This window comes from Apodemus sylvaticus, chromosome 2 (assembly GCF_947179515.1).
Source record: "Apodemus sylvaticus chromosome 2, mApoSyl1.1, whole genome shotgun sequence".
In the NCBI taxonomy this organism is placed as follows: Eukaryota; Metazoa; Chordata; class Mammalia; order Rodentia; family Muridae; genus Apodemus; species Apodemus sylvaticus.
The window spans coordinates 17871449-17887540 of record NC_067473.1 but is presented as its reverse complement, the minus strand read 5'-3'; the positions used below and the strand labels follow the sequence as shown (position 1 = coordinate 17887540).

Sequence of the window (16092 nt, the reverse complement as noted above, 5' to 3'; positions counted from 1 at the left end):
ATAGCCACTATCAGAAATATTTTATGCAAACTGTCATTGAAGAGCAGGGCATATTCCTAATTATTTCAATAGATATAAACATATTAAATGACTTATATATTATAATTATCTTTTAGAGAAATAAAACATAGTTGTAAATAAAAGTAAATAAGCAAACAGTACTCATAGAAAATTTTATGCAAGTAGAAATTATATTTTGGATCAGGAAGCTATCTACTTAAATGTTCTGGAAAAATATCTCACAGAAACTATTAAGGACATTTTCCCCCTTTCTGTAGGCTTCCTTTTCAGTTGATTGATGGCACGTTTTTTTCTATACAGAAGCTTTTAGTTTCATGTGGTCTCCTTTTTTATTTTTAATTGTTTATCTCAATACCTTTGCTGTTGGAGTCCTGTCATCTTTCTTTCTTATTCTTTTAAAAAATAATTAATTTCTTTACACTTCATAATTTATCCTTCCATCTACCCTCCAACTGTTCCACATCCTATACCTCCTCCCACCCCACTCCATGTGGATGGCCCCACTCCCACCCCATCTCACTGCTAAACTACCTAGGTCTCCAGTCTCTTGAGGGTTAGGTGCATCATCTCTGAATGAACACAGGACCAGCAGTCCTCTACTGTATGTGTGTAGGTGCCTCATATCATCTGGTGTATGCTGCATGTTTTATGGTCCAGTGTTTGAGGGATCTCATAGGTCCAGATTAATTGAGACTGCTGGTCCTCCTACAGGGTAGGCCTTATCCTCAGCTTTTTTCAGCTTTCCCTAGTTCAACAACAGGGGTCATCTGTTTCTATCCATTGGTTGTGCAAATATCTGCTTCTGACTCCTTCAACTGCTTGTTGGGTCTTCTGGAATGCAGTCATGCTAGGCCCCTTTGTGTGAGCTCTTCATAGACTCAGTCAAGCCTTGGGTCCTCCTCTTGAGCTGGATCCCACTTTGGGCCTGTCTCTGGACATTCTTTTCTTAGGCTTCTCTCCATTTCTATACCTGTAATTCTTTCAGACAGGAACAATTATGGGTCAGAGTTGTGACTGTGGGATGGTCCCCCTCTCCCATTTGATGGCCTTTTTTTCTGCTGGAGGTGGGCTCTGTAAGTTCCCTCCCCCTACTGTCAGGCATTTCATCTAAATTCCATCCCTTTGAGTCCTGAGAGTCTTTTACCTCCCAGGTCTCTGGTGCATTCCAGAGGGTCCTCTCAAGCTATCTCCGAGGTTGCCTGTTTCCCTTCTTTCCCTGAGCTTGCAGGGCTTTAGTATTTTTCCTTCACTTAATACCAGATCAGGTTCCCCACTCCTCCCCCACTCTCCCTACCCTTCCACTTTCCATCTCAGGTCCCTCCCTCCCTCCATCCCCACTTGTGATTGCTTTCTTCTTCCTCCCAAGGTGTCCTCATTTGGACACTTAAGTTTGTTGCCTTTTTGAGTTCTGTGGCTAATATCTACTTATTAGTGAGTACATACCATTCATATCCTTTTAGGCCTGAGCTACCTAACTCAGGATATTTTCTAGTTTCATCCATTTTCTTGAAAAACTCAGGATGTCCTCATTCTGAATAGTTGAGTAGTATTCCATTGTATAAATGAACACTTTCTGTACCCATTCTGTCTTGGGACATATAGGTTGTTTCCAGCTTCTGGCTATGACATATAAGGCTGCTATGAACATAGTAGGTCATGTGCCTCTGTGGCACGGTGGACCATCTTTTGGGTATATTCACAAGATTGGTATAGTTGGGTCTTCAGAAAGATCTGTTTCCAATTTTCTGAGGAAAGGCCTTATCTTTCTTATTCTGAACAGGAACAGGAGTTCAAGCAAAGTTCATACTTCTTCTCTATCACTTTAAGGAGGTCAGGTAAGACTGTAAAGTCTACATACATTCTTCTACACAGAGCTGTCATCACTATTTGTTGAAGATGGTGTCTTTCTCTCATGGCCTCTGCCCCAAATTGGGTGGCTATGGAAACATGAGATATTATCTATTTTCAGTTCCTTTTTATTGATCAGGCCGCCTAAGTTTATGTAAACTGATTTTTCTTATTATGTCTCTATAGTATAAGATTAAATCAGTGATGGCAAAGCCTTTTCTGTTTCCATATACATTTTAAGCTTATTTTTCAAAATTCTCTAAAATAATGAACTGAAATTTTTATGGTCATTACACTGAATATATATATTGCTTTGGATGTCTTACCCTAATGTTAATTCCACCAACCCATGAGCAAAAAAAAGTATGGTCCTATTACCTTCTGTTAGATTCTACAATTTCTTTCTTCAGTGTTTTAAAGTCTTCACTGGTAAAGTAGACAAAGCTATAAATAAAATAGAGTATAAATTTTGCTGTTAATTTTCTATCATAATCAATAAAAGAAATAATCTGATGGCTAATAAGAAACTCTCTGATTACTATATGACATTTCTTTACTGCTTCAAAAATAACTTTTTTCAAATCAGTTGAGAAAATCAATTGGAATGCAGAATTCGTAAGCATAGGCAAGTGTAATTTACCTGCTACCAAAATGAAATAAATCAAACTGACCCAATCAGAATACCATATTTCTATACCATCAACTCATGATTCAACCAGAAAAAGCAAATTTTGAATTTATTCCTTTCAGTTCTTCTATATACTAACAAAATTAATGTTACGTCTGTTAGCTCTTTAAGGCATTGTATAATTTTTCTATCTTTGATTTATCATACAATTTATTATACAATGCATGTTTTCATAGAGCATACTTGTTTTAACATAAAATATGCATTTATTGCAAGATGTTTAATGACAAGAAATTTTATCCAGGACATATTTTAATGTGAAAATTAATGCTTTCTAGCTTGAAAATGCAGTCCACTTACACTAAACAAGATTAAGAGTGCATATTTTATATCCATTGTACTAAGAATTGTTTTATATGCAGGGATTTTTATAAAACATATCTATTAGTATACCAACCAGTAATTTTCATGATTATATATGAGATTATATTGCAAATGACTTTTAATGTTTTAATTTCCCTTTGTTTTAAAATTTTCCCTAAAAACTTGCAACCATCTTTAAGGTCTTTAGTACAAAATTGGCCTTACCTAGATTAGAAATAGTATTAATGTAAATTTCATCAGACAGATGATTTAAAATATAGTTTGAAAAATTTTAAACTGAGTGAGTAATTTAAATTCTGTCTTTCACTGTCATTCATACATGTCTCTCCTACTTAGTAAGGGATCAGCTGGAATGTTATTAGTGATGAAATAAAACTAAAATAGATTTTAGAAAAATCCTCCTTTCCTTCATTATATCCAGAGTAGAAATTCTTTGTCATTGGAAGATGTTTTGCATCTGTACATATACCTTTTCTATATCAATTCTGAGATGAATCTAGCTCATTTTCATGCTTTTGTCAATTTTTAAAATTTTAATCTATATAATCCACTTTTAAATATTTTATATAGGGAATAAACATGAGATAAAGATATTAAGCTATTTTCTATATAAAGTCAGAAATCAATTAATATAACATGGGTATTTACAAACTAAAGTTACTTGTGATATTTGGTTGTCCTCCTAAAATAAGAAATGTGTCGGACCAAGATTATGTTCAGTACTGAGAAAGAATCAGAGGGATCTGTTCTCATGCGAAGCCTCCTGGCGTGCAAATGGGGCAAAGCCTCTGACCTTTTTTGAAAATCCTGAAAAACCATTGCCTTTTTCTTCTGAATCAGATCTGCTTTATTTTCTACCTAACTAATAGGGGACATCTTAGTTACCAGCCTCTTACCCATATGCATCAGCCAGCGTTCACTTACTTTACACATACAAACTCTGCTTTGAAGTCTCTGCTGCTTTATTTGACACCAAGGATCAGCTATCAGCAATGAAGAATTGTGAGACTTGTTCTTGGAATAGCAGAGAGGACTTAGAATGTTCTTTTGCTGTCACCCTACCAATGAATGAGTGCTCTTCCAATGTTAGATTACTGAAATAAAGGACTAAAACACTCCCATGAGGATATAGGAACTTGAAACTGTCATCCTTCTTTAAGTCATTTATGACAGTTAACAACCTGGTATATAGATAGAACGCATACAAGTACACCAGGTCAAACATACTTAATTGACTTAACAGAAGTAAAATACAATTGAATTTGTACCTGATCATTTATTACTATTGGCTTTGTACAGACATTTTATTGGTGTTGTCAGTACATCAACAGTATATATATATATACTGTTTGAATATATATATATTTGTTTGAATTCATGAATGCTAATTTTTAAAACTTTTTAAAATTATTTAGTGTAAGAGGTTCCCTAGCTTAATTTATTCTACAAAGCTATTTCCTTCTTGTTTTTTCATTTCTGAATAGAAAGAGCCCATTATTGTGGAAAACGGATGCTAATTAATCATCTTTGAACAGGATTTTATTGTGTAGCTTGATTTTGGTTGAAAGGCACAAGTAGAGTCAAGGTAAGGTGAGGATGAACAATGCGAACAACGGGTATTGTTTACGCCAACACTGAATACATACAAAAACCATCTGAAGGCTTCAGTCTGTTTTTTGCTGGTAACATTTTATGGTTGATTAAAGCTGTCAGAACATTATTCAAATTAAATGCAAAGGCAGGTCATTTAGCAATAGAGAAGTATGTGCAGTCAACCAATGTGCAACACTGCAGCAGAAGGCAAGAGTGCTAATTATCTGAGGCCCTCCTGAAGTGTTCCTTTGTTTCAAAGTATCAATATTAAATTTATACACGTATATTTTTATTTTAAGATCAAAAATGTCATATTAGCCTTAATTTAATTAGTGTCAGAATGTAGTATGAGAGTGTTATGTCCTTGGGTGATTCTTAAATTATGAAAATAAAAATAATTTAACAAATGAGATGGCAAATTTAAACAAACCAATTTCATTGAGGTACTGCATCATGATGGAAATAGACATTACAAATTCTTCGAAGATTCTTAAATTTTATTTTCTTTTAAAAGCTATGTTTGGTTGCATGCTAAGAAACTCTAAAAATTTTATCCAACATTCACATATTTAAAAGACTATAATATTAAAATGAATTGTTCTTATAGATCTTATTCTTGAGCCTGCGGTTCAGTATGATTTAGTAGACAGTTTGTATTTGCCTACTTGACATGGGGTACTCTAAGAATACTACAGAACCTCACATTATCTTATACTGAAAAGAAACAGGGATGAGTAAAGGAGCTAGATTGTCTTTCAGGAGTGTTGTTCTTGAGGGGAAGTCTCTGGTCATATATCAATATCTCTACCAACTATAAGATACATTGGTAATAAAATCAATAAAGAAAACACATAATGTTCTTGAGTCAGCCCTGTGCAGCCTAGGCTTGCTGTGCAAGTTGGACATGGTCCAGGTCCACCCTGCACTCCTAGTTGGCTTTTCCGTCAAGATGCCTGAGGACATATACCATGGAGAGGAAGAGGTTGATGCCTTGTCCTTTCAGGCAGAAATTGCTCAGCTCATGTACCTCATCATTAATACTTTGTATTCAAGCAAGGAAATTTTTCCTTGGTAGTTGATCTCTGATGCTTTTGGGGCCTTGGGTAAGATCTGGTATGAGAGCCTTTCAGACCCTTTCAGGTTGAACAACAGCAAAGAGCTGAAAATTCTCATCACCTCCAATCCACAGAGACACACGATGACTTTGGTTGACACAGGCATTGACATGACCAAGACTGACCTCATAAATAAGTCCAAACCATTGCTAACCAAGGCACAAATATGTTTATAGAGACTCTCTAAGCTGTTTCTGGCATCTTCATGATCTGGCACTTTTGTATTGAATTCTGTTCAGCCTATCTAGTGACAGAGAAAGCACAAAGCACAATGATGATGAGTAGTATGCCTGGTAGTATTCTGGTGGTAGTCTTCTTCACAGTTCATGTAGACCATGGGGAGCCCATTGCCCCAGGTACCAAAGTGATCCTTCGCCTCAAAGAAGACCAGATAGAATACTTAGAGGAGAGAAGGACCAAAAAAGTGGCGAAGAAGTACTCACAGTTCATAGACCACCCTATCTCCTCTATTTAGAGAAGGAAGAAGAAATAGAGATCTGTGATAAAATGGCAGAGAAAGATGAGAAAGAGGAAGAAGATAATGATAAGGAAAAGCCTAAGATTGAAGATGTGGGATCAGAAGGGGAGCATTACAGTGGCAAAGATAAGAAAAAGAAAACAAAAAAAAAATAATGAGACATACATTGATCAGGAAAAGTTGAATAAGGCATAAGACTAAGTCATTTTGGACCAGAAATACTAATGACATCACTGAAGAGGAATATGGTAAAATTTATAAGAGCCTCAGTAATGATTGGGAAAACTACTTGGTATCCACACACTTCTCTATAGAAGATCAAATGGAATTTGGGCCATTGTTCTTCATTCCTGGACACACTGCCTTTGACCTTTTGAAAACAACCAGAACAACATCAAACTATTTGTCAGTTGTGTATTCATTGTGGACAGTTGTGATAAGCTGATAACTGAGTACCTTATCTTTATGATATGGTTTACTGTGAAGGCCTGCCCCTGAACATTTCTTGAGAAATGCTGCAACAGAGAAAGATCCTGAAAGTTATCTGTAAAAACACTGTACAGAAGCTCTGTGAGCTCTTATTTGAGTTGGCTGAAGACAAAGAGAACTACAAGAGATGTTATAAGGTATTCTCCAAGAACTTAAACCTTGGAACCCACAAAAATTCCAGCAATCATTCCTGCCTCTCTGAGATCTTTCACTAACATTCCTCTCAGCTTCGAGGTGAGATGGTATCCCTGTCAAAATATATGTCTCACACGAAGGAGACACAGAAGTTCATCTAGTGTATCACTGGTGAGAGCAAAGAGTAGGTGGACAACTCTGCCTTTGTGGACTATGTTGAGAAGTGGGGCTTTGAGTTACTATATATGACTGAGCCTAGTGAGAAGCACTGTATGCAGCAGCTCAACGAATTTGATGGAAATAACATGTTCTCAGTGACTAAGGAGGGCCAGGAGCTACCAGAGGATGATGAAGAGAAGAAATTGGAGTGGAGCAAGGCAAAGTTTAAAAATCTTTGCAAGCTCATGAAGGATAAGAATGATGAAAAAGTCATTGTCTTCAATAGGGTTGTGTCCTCACCCTGCTACATGGTGACAAGCACTTATGGCTGGACATTCACTCTCTTGGCCCTCTGACCCTCTCCCTTTTCTTCCCCCATACCTGATTCTGAAATCCTCAATTCCTTTCCTTGTCACCTTTCTCATCCTATTCCTTCTCTCTGTCTCTATCTATGTTTACATTTTGTCTACCCTTCTATGTGAGATTCAAGCATCCTTGCTTGGGCATTTCTTTTCGCTTAGCTTTTTTGAGTCTGTTGAGTTTATTGTGGGTATCTTGTACATAGCAGCCCTATTTATAATTGCCAGATGCTGGAAAGAACCCAGGTATCCCTCAACAGAAGAGTGGATGCAAAAAATGTGGTATATCTACACAATGGAGTACTATTCAGCCATTAGAAACAATGAATTCATGAAATTCTTAGGCAAATGGATGGAGCTAGAGAACATCATACTAAGTGAGGTAACCCAGACTCAAAAGGTGAATCATGGTATGCACTCACTAATAAGTGGATATTAACCTAGAAAATTGGAATACCCAAAACATAATCCACACATCAAATGAGATACAAGAAGAAAGGAGGAGTGGCCCCTTGTTCTGGAAAGACTCAGTGAAGCAGTATTCGGCAAAACCAGAATGGGGAAGTGGAAAGGGGTGGGTGGGAGGACAGGGGAAGAGAAGGGGGCTTACGGGACTTTCGGGGAGTGGGGGGCTAGAAAAGGGGAAATCATTTGAAATGTAAATAAATTATATCGAATAAAAAATTTTTAAAAAGTGAGTATATACTTGCATGTTCTTTTGGATCTAGATACCTCACTCAGGATGATATTTTCTTGTCCCATTCACTTGTCTGTAAAATTGATGATGTTCTTGTTTTTCAATAGCTGAGTAGTATTCTATTACTTAGATGTATAATATTTTGTTTATCTATTCTTCAGAACATCTGAGTTGTTGCCATTTTCTGGCTATTTTAAAGAAAGCTGCTATGCACATAGTGGAGCAGGTGTCCTTGTGATATGGTGAAACAAAATTTGGGTTGGGTATGCTGAGTAGTATAGCTGGATCTTCAGGTATAACTATTTCTGTATCTGCCTCCTTTCAATGCTAGATGAAGCTTCTCAGGAAATATTTGTGTTAGATGCCTGTCTACAAACATGGCAGATTATCTTTAGCAACATCAGGAGTTAACTCTAATATGGGTCACAATTGGAGAAGTCATTGGTTGGCTAATCCTCTCCTGTCCCAGATCTCCAGCTAGTCATTAGAAATGAGCCCCCAGTTTGCTGTATATTGCTTTTACTATGTTTAGTTATGGGCCTTGAATTCCTGTTCTTTCCAAGACTTTTAGCATGAAAGGATGCTGAATTTTGTCAAGTACTTTTTCAGCATCTAATGAAATGATCATGTGGTTTTGTTTTTCGAGTTTGTTTATGTAGTAGATGGCATTGATGGATTTCTGTATATTGAACCATCCCTGCATTCCTGGGATGAAGCCTACTTGATTATGGTGGATGATTGTTTTGATGTATTCTTGCATTGGGTTTGCAAGAATTTTATTGAGTATTTTTGCACTGATATTCATAAGGGATATTGGCCTGAAATTCTCTTTCTTTGTTGGATCTTTGTGTGGTTTTGGTATAAGCATAATTGTGGCTTCATAGAACGAGTTGAATAGTGTTCCTTCTGTTTATATTTTGTGGAATAGTTTGAAGAGTATGGGTGTTAAGTCTTCTTTGAAGGCCTGATAGAATACCGCACTAAAACCATCTGGTCTTGTGCTGTTTTTGGTTGGAAGACTTTCTATGACCCCTTCTATTTCTTTAGGGGTTATGGGACTGTTTAGGTGATCTATTTGATCCTGATTTCATTTTGGTATTGGGTATTTGTCTAAGAAATTGTCATTTTCCTCCAGATTCTCCAGTTGTGTTGAGTATAGGCTTTTGTAGTAGGATCTGATGGATTTTTGAATTTCCTCACTTTCTGTTGTTACATCTCCCTTTCATTTCTAATTTTGCTAATTTGGATACTGTCTCTGTGCCCTTTGGTTAGTCTGGCTAAGGGTTTATCTACCTTGTTGATTTTTTCAAAGAACCACCTCCTGTTTTTATTGATTTTTTTGTATGGTTCTCTTAGTTTCTACTTGATTGATTTTAGACATGATTTTGATGATTTTCTGTCTTCTTCTCCTCCTGGGTGAATTAGCTTCTTTTTATTCCAGGGCTTTCAGTTGTGCCATGAAGCTTCTAACCAATAGCCAACATCAAACTAAATTGAGAGAAACTTGAAGCAATGCCACTAAAATAAGAGAATACACAAGGCTACACCCATATCTTTTCAATATAGTTCTTGAAGTCCTAGCTAGAGCAATTAGATAACATAAGGAGGTCAAAGGGATACAAAGTGGAAAGGACAAAGTCAAACTATCACTATTTACAGATGATATGACAATATACTTAAGTGACCCAAAAAACTCTACCAGAGAACTACAGCTGATAAACAACTTCAGCAAAGTGGCTGGTTACAAAATCAACTCAAACAAATCAGTAGTCATTATATACTCAAAAGATAAGCAGACTGAGAAAGAAATTAGGGAAATGATACCCTAACAATAGCCACAAACAGCATAAAGTATTTTGGAGTGACTCTAACCAAACAAGTGAAAGACCTATATGACAAGAACTTCATATCTCTGAAGAAGGAAATCAAATAAGACCTTAGAAAATGGAAAAATTTTCCATGCTCATGGATTGGCAGGATTAATATAGTTAAAATGGCCATCTTGGCAAAAGCATTGTACAGATTCAATGCAATCCCCATCAAAATCCCAACTCAGTTCTTGATAGAGTTAGAAAGAAAAATTCTCAAATTCATCTGGAATAACAAAAAACCCAGGATAGCTAAAATTACTCTCAACATTAAAAAAACATCTGGGGGAATCAATATCCCAGACCTCAAACATTACTCCAGAGCAATAGTGAGGAAAAACTGCATGGTATTGGTACAATGTCAGGCAAGCAGATCAATGGAATAGGACTGAAGACCCAGAAATGAACCCACACACTCATGTTCACTTGATTTTCGACAAAGGAGCTGAAAACATCCAGTGGAAAAAAAGATAGCCTTTTCCACAAATGGTGCTGGTTCAATTGGAGGTCAGCATGCAGAAGGATGTGAATTGATCCCTTCTTGTACTAAGCTCAACTCCAAGTGGATAAAGGAACTCCACATAAAACCTGACCCACTGAAACTAATAGAAAAGAAACAGGAGAAGACTCTTGAGGACATGGGCACAGGGGAAAAATTCCTGAACAGAACACCAATAGCTTACACTCTAAGATCAAGAATTGACAAATGGGACCTCATAAAACTACAAAGTTTCTGTAAGGCAAAGGACACTGTCAAAAGGACAAAACGTCAACCATCAGATTGGGAAAGAATCTTCAGCAACCCTAAACCCGACAGAGGACTAATATCTAATATAAACAAAGAACTCAAGAAGGTAGAACCCAGAGAACCAAATAACCCTATTAAAAAGTGGGGTAAAGAGCTAAACAAAGAATTTTTACATGAAGAACTTTGGATGGCTGAGAAGCACCTTAAAAAATATTCAACATCATTAATCATTAGGGAAATGCAAATCAAAATAACCCTGAGATTTCACCTCACACCATTCAGAATGGCTAAGGTTAAAAACTCAGGAGACAGCAGGTGTTGGTGAGGATGTGGGGAAAGAGGAACACTCCTCCACTGCTGGTGGGATTGCAAGATGGTGCAACCGCTTTGGAAATCAGTCTGGCGGTTCCTCAGAAATCTGGGCATGACACTTCTGGAGGACCCTGCTATACCACTCCTGGGCTTATACCCAGAGGATTCCCCTGCATGCAATAAGGACACATGTTCCACTATGTTCATAGCAGCCTCATTTGTAGTAGCCAGAAGCTGGAAAGAACTCAGGTGTCCCTCAGTGGAGGAATGGATACAAAAAAATGTGGTATATTTACACAATGGAGTACTATTCAGCCATTAGAAACAATGAATTCATGAAATTCTTAGACAAATGGATGGATCTGGAGAACATCATACTAAGTGAGGTAACCCAGTCTCAAAAGATCAATCATGGTATGTACTCATTGACAAGTGGATATTAGCCTAGTAATGTGGAGTACCCAAGACATAATCCACATATTAATTGATGTCCAAGAGGAATGGAGGTGTCATCCCTGGTTCTGGGAAGACTCATTGCAGCAGTATAGGGGAATGCCAGAACAAGGAAGTGGGAAGGGTTGGATAGGGGAATGGGGGAAGAAAGAGTGCTTATGGGACTTTCGGGGACTGTATTTCTCTATATTTACAGAAATGTAAATAAAAAACATATCGAATAAAAAATATCTTTTAAAGATTTTCATGAGTAGGGTAAACTGGAAATCCTGGAAGATAGAAAAAATTAAAAAATCTGGAAAATCAAAAGAAAAATGGAAAGAAATGAGCCCGCAACCTCATGTTCTTATTGTCTGTCATTCTTACTTTCATCCATCTCCTGCACCTCCATGCCATTTCCCCATATCTGATTGACAGCTCTGTTCCCCTCCTCATCTCCTTTCCTACCCACCTCCTTCTTTCTATCCTCCTACTATGACTACTTAATTTCTTTTTTTTTTGTAATTTTGTATTGGATATATTCTTTATTTACATTTCAAATGATTTCCCCTTTTCTGGCTCCCCACTCCCTGAGAGTCCCATAAGCCCTCTTCTATCCCCCTGTTCCCCAATCTACGCCTTCCCACTTCCCTGTTCTGATATTCCCCTATACTGCTGCACCGAGTATTTCCAGAACCAGGGATGACTCCTCCATTCTTCTTGGAAATCATTTAATATGTGGATTAGGTCTTGGGTATATTCAAAGTTCCTAGGCTAATAGCCACTTATCAGTGAGTGCATACCATGATTGATCTCTTGAGACTGGGCTATCCCACTTACTATGATGCTCTCCAGTTCCATCCATTTGTCTAAGAATTTCATGAATTCATTTTTTCTAAAGGCTGAATAGTACTCCATTGTGTAAATATACCACATTTTTTTATCCATTCCTCTGTTGAGGGACACCTGGGTTTTTTCCAGCTTCTGGCTACTACAAATGAGGCTGCTATGAACATAGTGGAACATGTGTCCTTATTGCATGCAGGGGAATCCTCTGGGTATATGCCCAGGTGTGGTATAGCAGAGTCCTCCGGACATGTCATGCCCAGATTTCTGAGAAACTGCCAGACTGATTTCCAAAGCAGTTGTACCATCTTGAAATCCAATGAGCAGTGGAAGAGTGTTCCTCTTTCCCCACATCCTCACCAACACCTGCTGTCTCCTGAATTTTTGACCTTAGCCATTCTGACTGGTGTGAGGTGAAATCTCAGGGTTGTTTTGATTTGCATTTCCCTAATGATTGATGATGTTGAATATTTCTTAAGGTGCTTCTCAGCCATCCTAAGTTCTTCATGTAAAAATTCTTTGTTTAACTCCGTACCCCACTTTTTAATAGGGTTATTTGGTTCTCTGGGTTCTACCTTCTTGTGTTCTTTGTATATATTACATATTAGTCCTCTATCAGATTTAGGGTTGCTGAAGATCTTTTCCCAATCTGATGGTTGATGTTTTGTCCTTTTAACAGTGTCCTTTGCCTTACAGAAACTTTGTAGTTTTATGAGGTCCCATTTGTCAATTCTTGATCTTAGAGCATAAGCTATTGTGTTCTGATCAGGAACTTTTCGCCTGTGCACATGTCCTCAAGGGTCTTCCCCAGTTTCTTTTCTATTAGTTTCAGTGGGTCAGGTACCAATACCATGTACCAATACCATGCAGTTTTTATCACTATTGCTCTGTAATAACGTTTGAGGTCTGGGATACTGATTCCCCCAGAAGTTCTTTTACTGTTGAGAATTGTTTTAGCTCTCCTGGGTTTTTGTTATTCCAGATGAATTTGAGAATTGCTGTTTCTAACTCTATCAAGAACTGAGTTGGAATTTTGATGGGGATTGCATTGAATGTGTAGATTGCTTTTGGCAAGATGGCCATTTTAACTATATTAATCCTGCCAATCCATGAGCATGGAAGATTTTTCTATTTTCTGAGCTCTTCTTCAATTTCCTTCTTCAGAGATATGAAGTTCTTGTCATATAGGTCTTTCACTTGTTTGGTTAGAATCACCCCAAGATACTTTATGCTGTTTGTGGCTATTGTGAAGGGTGTCATTTCCCTAATTTCTTTTTCAGTCTGCTTATCCTTTGAGCATATAAAGTCTACTGATTTGCTTGGGTTTTTGTAACTAGCCACTTTGCTGAAGTTGTTTATCAGCTGTAGTTCTCTGGTAGGGTTTTTTTTGGGTCACTTATGTATACTATCATATCATCTGCAAATAGTGATAGTTTGACTTTGTCCTTTCCAATTTATATCCCTTTGACCTCCTTATGTTGTCTAATTGCTCTAGTTAGGACTCCAAGAACTATATTGAAAAGATATGAACAGAGGGGGCAGCCTTGTGTAGTCCCTGATTTTAGTGGGATTGCTTCAAGTTTCTCTCCATTTATTTTGATGTTGGCTACCGGTTTGCTGTATATTTCTTTTACTATGTTTAGATATGGACCTTGAATTCCTGTCTTTTCCAAGACTTTTAGCATGAAAGGATCCTGAATTTTGTCAAATGCCTTTTCATCATCTAATGAAATGATCATGTGTTTTTTTTTTCCTTTGAGTTTGTTTATGTAGTGGATAGCATTGATGGATTTCCATATATTGAACCATCCCTGCATCATTGGGATGAAGCCTACTTGATCATGGTGGATGATCATTTTGATGTGTTCTTGGATTTGGTTGGCAAGAATTTTATTGAGTAATTTTGCATCAGTATTCATAAGGGAAATTGACCGGAAATTCTCTTTCGTTGTTGGATCTTTGTGTGGTTTTGGTATCAGCATAATTGTGGCTTCATAGAAGGAGTTGGGTAGTGTTCCTTCTGTTTCTTTTTTTTTATTCGATAATTTTTTTATTTACATTTCAAATGATTTCCCCTTTTCTAGACCCCCCACTCCCAGAAATTCCCATCAGCCCCCTTCCCTCCTCCTGTTTTCCTACCCAACCCTTGCCACTTCCCTGTTCTGGTTTTTCCTTATACTGCTTCACTGAGTCTTTCCAGAACAAGGGAAAACTCCTCCGTTCTTCTTGTACCTCATTTGATGTGTGGATTATGTTTTTGGTAGTCCAGTTTTCTAGGTTAATATCCACTTATTAGTGAGTGCATACCATGATTCATCTTTTGAGTCTGGGTTACGTCACTTAGTATGATGTTCTCCAGCTCCATCCATTTGCCTAAGAATTTCATGAATTCATTGTTTCTAATGGCTGAATAGTACTCCATTGTGTATATATACCACATTTTTTGCATCCACTCTTCTGTTGAGGGATACCTGGGTTCTTTCGAGCTTCTGGCAATTATAAATAGGACTGCTATGAACATAGTGGAACATGTATCCTTATTACATGCTGGGGAATCTTCTGGGTATATGCCTAGGAGTGGTATAGCAGGATCTTCTGGAAGTGAGGTGCCCAGTTTTCAGAGGAACCCGCCAGACTGATTTCCAGAGTGGTTGTACCAATTTGCAACCCCACCAGCAGTGGAGGAGTGTTCCTCTTTTCTCGCACATCCTCACCAACACCTGCTGTCTCCTGAATTTTTAATCTTAGCCATTCTGACTGGTGTAAGGTGAAATCTCAGGGTTGTTTTGATTTGCATTTCCCTAATGACTAATGAAGCTGAACATTTTTTTTGAATTTTTTTTATTATTATTTGATATAATTTATTTACATTTCAAATGATTTCCCCTTTTCTAGTGCCCCCACCTCCCCTAAAGTCCCGCAAGCCCCCTTCTCTTCCCCTGTCCTCCCACCCACCCCTTCCCCACTTCCCCATTCTGGTTTTGCTGAATACTGTTTCACTGAGTCTTTCCAGAACCCAGGGGCCACTCCTCCTTTCTTCTTGTACCTCATATGATGTGTGGATTATGTTTTTGGGTATTCCAGTTTTTCTAGGTTAATATCCACTTATTAGTGAGTGCATACCATGATTCACCTTTTGAGTCTGGGTTACCTCACTTAGTATGATATTCTCTAGCTCCATCCATTTGCCTAAGAATTTCATGAATTCATTGTTTCTAATGGCTGAATAGTACTCCATTGTGTAGATATACCTACATTTTTTGCATCCACTCTTCTGTTGAGGGATACCTGGGTTCTTTCCAGCATCTGGCAATTACAAATAGGGCTGCTATGAACATAGTAGAACATGTATCCTTATTACATGGTGGGGAGTCTTCTGGGTATATGCCCAGGAGTGGTATAGCAGGATCTTCTGGAAGTGAGGTGCCCAGTTTTCGGAGGAACCGCCAGGACTGATTTCCAGAGTGGTTGTACCAATTTGCAACCCCTCCAGCAGTGGAGGAGTGTTCCTCTTTCTCCACACTCCCTCTCCCAACACCTGCTGTCTCCTGAATTTTTAATCTTAGCCATTCTGACTGGTGTAAGATGAAATCTTAGGGTTGTTTTGATTTGCATTTCCCCTAATGACTAATGAAGTTGAGCATTTTTTAAGATGCTTCTCCGCCATCCGAAGTTCTTTCAGGTGAAAATTTTTTGTTTAACTCTGTACTCCTCCATTTTTTAATAGGGTTATTTGGTTTTCTGGAGTCTAAGTTCTTGAGTTCTTTATATATATTGGATATTAGCCCTCTATCTGATGTAGGGTTGGTGAAGATCTTTTCCCAATTTGTTGTTTGCTGATTTGCCCTTTTGATGGTGTCCTTTGCCTTACAGAATCTTTGTAATTTTATGAGGTCCCATTTGTCAATTCTTGATCTTAGAGCATAAGCTATTGGTGTTTCTGTTCAGGAACTTTCCCCCTGTACTGATGTCCTCAAGGG

The 16092-nt window shown here is 37.7% G+C and overlaps 1 pseudogene; it reads left to right on the top strand.

The window, feature by feature from the left end:
* The first annotated feature begins 5423 nt into the window (after positions 1-5423).
* Positions 5424-7206, top strand: LOC127677255 (heat shock protein HSP 90-beta-like; annotated as a pseudogene).
* Positions 7207-16092: the final 8886 nt, after the last annotated feature.